The sequence below is a fragment of the Zea mays genome, chromosome 2, assembly GCF_902167145.1.
Source record: "Zea mays cultivar B73 chromosome 2, Zm-B73-REFERENCE-NAM-5.0, whole genome shotgun sequence".
In the NCBI taxonomy this organism is placed as follows: Eukaryota; Viridiplantae; Streptophyta; class Magnoliopsida; order Poales; family Poaceae; genus Zea; species Zea mays.
Genome location: NC_050097.1, coordinates 116,260,668 through 116,266,381, shown reverse-complemented (window position 1 = coordinate 116,266,381; position 5,714 = coordinate 116,260,668). Strand labels below are relative to the sequence as shown.

The 5,714-nt window shown below is 41.8% G+C and overlaps 1 long non-coding RNA gene across 1 annotated transcript; it reads right to left on the bottom strand.

Annotated features, from left to right (window-relative positions):
- Positions 1-445: 445 nt before the first annotated feature.
- LOC118476348 (uncharacterized) lies at positions 446-3,924 on the bottom strand. Its single transcript, XR_004856312.1, has 2 exons — positions 3,140-3,924; positions 446-1,950 (listed from the first exon to the last, which is right to left on the bottom strand). It is a non-coding gene; the product is annotated as an uncharacterized lncRNA (long non-coding RNA).
- Between the last annotated feature and the right edge of the window lie 1,790 nt (positions 3,925-5,714).

The window sequence follows — 5,714 nt, the reverse complement described above, 5'->3', positions numbered from 1 at the left end:
CTTTGATCTAATCGAGTATTCTGATACTGATTATGTCGGATGTAAAATTGATAGAAAGAGCACATCAGTGATTTGTCAGTTTTGGGAAGATCCTTGGTGCCTTGGGCTTCAAAGAAACAAAATTCAGTAGCTCTATCCACCGCCGAAGCCGAGTATATTGCTGTAGGACATTGCTGTGCACAATTACTCTAGATGAGGCAAACCCTTACGGACTATGGCTACAAGTTAAGCAAAGTCCCTCTCCTATGTGACAATGAGAGTGCGATCTGCATGGCGAATAATCCTATTGAGTTGTGGCAGAACTTCCCAAGTTATTGGGCCCACATGCACCTGTCCTTGTCTCAAAGACCTCAGACGGCTATGCATGTGCACTAAATAACTTAACAGGATCCGTCCGATTGCCCCAAGGACATCGGATAAACCACTTACAACCAGAACCGCGGGATTAAGTAATACAAATCACACACACCAATATTTTGCAGCGGAAATCTTATTACCAAATTTTACAAGTTACAAAATTTTTACTTCGTACATGATCAGAGTGATTACTACATTGATTCAAAGAAAGAAACTTTGAACGGTTATAAATTATTTATAGTTTTGAAATATATGCTAGCTCAAGTGACCATCCTCAATAAGAAGATAAAGGCGGGGTATACTTATATAAGAAGGCCGAGCCCACCGGCACTTAACACCATCAACAGCAGCACAAAAACTATAACCTGAAAAACAACAGGGAATAAAACCCTGAGTATGGAATTACTCAGCAAGACTTACCCGACTAAAGAAAAGACTCTCAAGGATATGCTGGATTTGGGAATCAAGGAGAGGCTTTAGCTAGAATCAACTTAGATACTTTTGCAGAAATAGCTTACTAAAGTGAGCCCTTACTTTCAATATTTTAACGCCAGATTAAATATTTAATAGACTCTATTTGCATCTAGTCTAATTTCATCATCTCATCAATACAACATCATTTTTATCCATAGTGTTCACATCTTGACTTAGGTTGTAGGTCGGAGCTCAAGTCTCCACTCTCCGGGGATATAACGGCGATCCGAATCGATTTACTCAGCTGAGGATTTCTAACCACACGACATATGTTTCTTGTAAACCTTGATGTCTACTATTCCCACGGATCCTCCACTGCATGAACAGGTCCGCGCCACCCGAGAGTACACCACCCCTTTTAGGCGATCCGTTGCCAGGAGGGTACGTGCCACTCTCGCCATCTCTCCACGCCCAGTGCGCGATTGTCTTTTCATGTATGGAATAGCCGGGTTCAAGCTTACCCTGTCCCATTCTCAGGGCATGTGGCTAGATAAGATAGTCCTTGATCAACAGGCCTACATACGCATCCAATCCTTAATTGACCCGGGCGGAGCATCACCTGTTCCTAGCCCAAGTCTCGATTTAAGTATTTCCATCCTTAGGATTGTGTCTGTTCCTTAGGATGAAAGAGCATCACAGGGAACTTTGCAGTAAGATCCCATCATTGCTCCAAATGAAAATATTCTTGCAGGTAGACGCCATCCTTTCTCGAGTTAAATTAAGGACAACCTCTATCCACAAGGTCTAAGCAAGGCTAAGCATTTTTGTAAATCATATTTTGATACTTCACAGAAGTATCTATAAAGGTATGGATATCAAGGAAAGCAATGCATCAAAGGGTTTCGAGCAATTCCTATGAACCTAATGCACATTTCACTAGACTTAAGTGTGCGAAAAGTATTTAAAAACACAAGGAAAGGGGTTGCATGCACCGGGGCTTGCCTGGAAGAAACACTAGGTTAGTGTTTGTTAGACGATGTCCACTTGATGACCATTCTTTGTCTTGGCACTTGTCAGGTCATCCATCCTTGTGTTCGTCCTTCAGCTTCACCATGCGGAGTAGCCCGTGCTTGGAGTCGACTTGGGTCGTTTTCCGCATCGCGCGATTAATTAACGTACCTGAATGGAATGCATTATGCACATGAATGCATATCGACGGAAATATTACAAACCTAAATAGTGTTACGCGATAGCGGATTTAAACATCTAGCGGCGAGGCATTACAACACCCATGAGTAAACTCTAGACGTTGATAAATGACTAAACACCACAATCTCGCTTCTCTAGCTTATCCGGATCTAACTCAACATCACGAAACAATAATTTATCACAAGATCTATGCTTTACTTAGCTAAAGCATAACACTGAAGGCAAACAATACTTAGACACATCAACCACGGATACCTGTAGTTTAAGGTAACGAATAGAAATACTTTAATTATCTTTTAGAACTACTAATCTAGATTATCATGTATAGCACATCAACTAAATCAAGCATCACGCCACTTATTCTAACAAGTAGAGCCTTATCAAACCACATAGAGTTTTCACGAGTCCACAATTTAAAATCTAAAGACCTAAAACACTAATGGATGATGACCACTAAGTAGCTTTTGGATTTTAACTAAAGCGGACCAATCGATGCTGCTTACCTCCAACTGATTTGGACCACGGTAAATAGTTATTCAAGATTATTAATTTAAACGATCAATATTCCTGTATGTGATTTAACCGATCACCCAACATAGAATATGACTCATCGACTTCTTTAAACAAACATCATTCATCACAGGCAATACTGACCACGCCTACCAGTAAAACATTCGAAACACGAAACCTATCCTTCGTCTTACTAATACACCATGTCGCAAATATAGAAACGATTCAATCCTACTTCACTTAGGTTTATCCACATATTCATCGCATAATAAACATCTAAACCTAACCTTCACATGACGACTAATCTACGACCGTGATCACAAGCACTTCACAAACATTTAATACACCACAACACGCATGCTACAGACAAGATCATTATCGACTTGTATATATAACCACTCTGGGCATAGGACCAATAACAGTGAATTGGCTAACCACACAAAACCGAACTCAAATTCACGATATCGACGACGATCTGCAGTTCACTTATTTTACCGAACATCCGAAGAGTCCTACGCTAGAGCTAATTTTTACCACACAAACAAAAATCAGTTAAGCACAAGCGACACCAACGGATCCTACTAAACACATCATTCGTTTCATCCATCTAACAATTTAGCTAACAGGAATCATAGATCAGCTTACCGACCTAAGCCAACTCGATGATCGCGAGAACGACGATGGTCCTGATTCAGGCGTTTTGGCGAGCACCAAGCAAGCGTTGCATGGGCAAGATGACGTCAGAGCGAGGATCAAAGACGGACAACCGGCACGGCGCGATGGCGGCTTAGAAATTGTGACTAGGATCCCGGCAGCGTAGCGACTGCGAGCTGTCCATGGCACCGGCGAACAGACGGAGGGATGGCTGGGCGCTACACAGAGGGAAGCGGGATGGCCAGCAGAGGACTCCGGCCGGCGTTGGAGGAAGCGCGCCATGGGAGCACCGCGAGGGAGCTGCGTGGAGAGGGAGAGCTCGGCTGGGAGGAGTGGAAGACCACTCGGCTGAGCGAGGGAGAAGATCAGTGGCTGCAAACAAATAATCTGTCGGATGGGAAGCGGCGGCAGCAGGTAAGGCGGCTGGAGATTTTTCTCCAAGTACGAGCGGCACAGACCAGGGGATAAGGGCGATGGGGGATAAGGATGAGACCGGACGCGGGGAAGACCACAGGGAGCCGACGTATGGAAACTAGGAGGCCAGCAACGTTTGTCCTAGAAGCTAGCGATAGCAGGGAATTTCTAGAAATTGAACGTGATGCTTGAGAAAGGAGGTGGCGTGGAGTTAGAAGATAGAGATGGCTAGGGAATTCTCCAGGAGATGACGTGGGAGGATAATAGAGATAGGGATGGTGGAGAGGATAAGTACATGAGTGTAGATTTTTGATCACTACGGCTGAGCAGATAAGGAACGACAGCTGTATGGGCTGATGACGTGTGATGGGGAGGATTTTCTAGAGATAATCGTATTTTGGATAAGATACAAACAGAATGAACTCAAACGAGATCGAGACTAATATTTTAAACTATATTTAATTTGACTTAAAATCAGATAACTTCATCTACCAATCGAACACTTGATCGCTCTGTCATAGATGATTTATTGGAGAATCAAATCTCAATTAAAAACTCTCGGATGTGATGTAATCTCGGTTAGCGAGCAATGACTAAATTATTTTACACCTAAAATTTTAGTCGTCGACTTCTTATAAATTTTTGTACTAACACTTTTGTCGCCGAGTTTAATTTAATTTGCCCGGGATAAAAATCATCCGAGTGGGTCGGGCTTTCGAATTCGTATTCGCGCGAGCGATGAATTTTAAATACTCACCGGACGCACCAATTTTTGGAACGACGAGGTTCCGAACACCACGAAAATTTAGGAAAAGTCCGAATAAATAAAAACGATGTCGAACTCGCGACAAACGGAACAGATGCGATATTAAAATCGCGATAGGTGAAGAAAATTTTGGCATCCGTTTTATCCACTGATTACGTGCTTAAATTCATACTCGTGGTCGAGCGGAATATAAACACCAGGGGTGTTACATGAACAAAGCCGCACAAAGCACATAGACATCTGATATCACTTTCTGAGAGATCGCCAACAAAGGGGAGATATCGAAATTGCTTATGTTAGCACCCACAACCAATTAGCCAATATCTTCACCAAGTCACTAGATGAAAAGACTGTTAGCAAGCTTAGAAATGAACTAAATGTCTTAGATTCTCAGAACTTTGATTGAAATCTTGCACATATTGCTCATTTTATACCTTTGATCATGCCATATCTCTTTCATTTGGTACAAATGCATATTTCTTATTCTTCTTGTGCCAAAGCTAAGACTAATGTGCTTCCAAGAGTATTACTATACTTAGTCTTGAATTGAAAGGGAAATGGAGTTGTAGGCAAAGGCAAGGCTTCCACTCCATATTCGTCAGTATCCTTTGCCCTACTCATGTATTTACCTTCATATCTTTCTTGATAAAGACCTCACAATTTCTCTATTTTTGGCGCTTAATTCCAAAAGGGGAGAAATTAATAGGCCAAAGCAAAAGGACCACACCACCCTATTTTCTAAAAACTTTTTACAAAAATTGCATTTGCAAAAACCCTCTTGACAGCTAAGGGGAGAACTTTTTCAGGGGAGATTTTATTTAGCCAAAGAAAGAGCGTTTGAAAAAAGGGGAGAATCCTTCAAAACATGAAAATGCCTTTAGAAATCATATTCTTATACCATTGGCTAATTGCAAAAGAATTTTAAAAGACTTTTCCAAAAGATTTGCAAAAACAAGCTAAGTGGTGCAAAGGTGGTCCAAAATGTCAACTATATCAAAACAATCATATATGCTTAGAACTACCTAAGTAACTTATGCACATCACTCAAAATGCAAACTAGCTACATTTCTATACTTTGTATTTGCTTTGTTTTGTGTTGGCATCCATCACCAAAAAGGGGGAGATTGAAAGGAAAATGGCCTCGACCATTTCCTATAATCGATTTTGGTGTTTGACGACCATCACAAAACTTATGGACTAACTAGTTTGCATAGTTGATCTTTTCTCAGGTGCATAACGTTCATATACATCTATCAGGAAAATAGACCCTTGGGTCGCTTCTTAAATATGGGGGCATATCAGGATTGCACCAGCCTGTGGTGCACCATACTGCCCGGTGTGCACTGGACAGTGTCTGGTGCCTAGGCTGGCGTGCCCGACGAACAGGCCG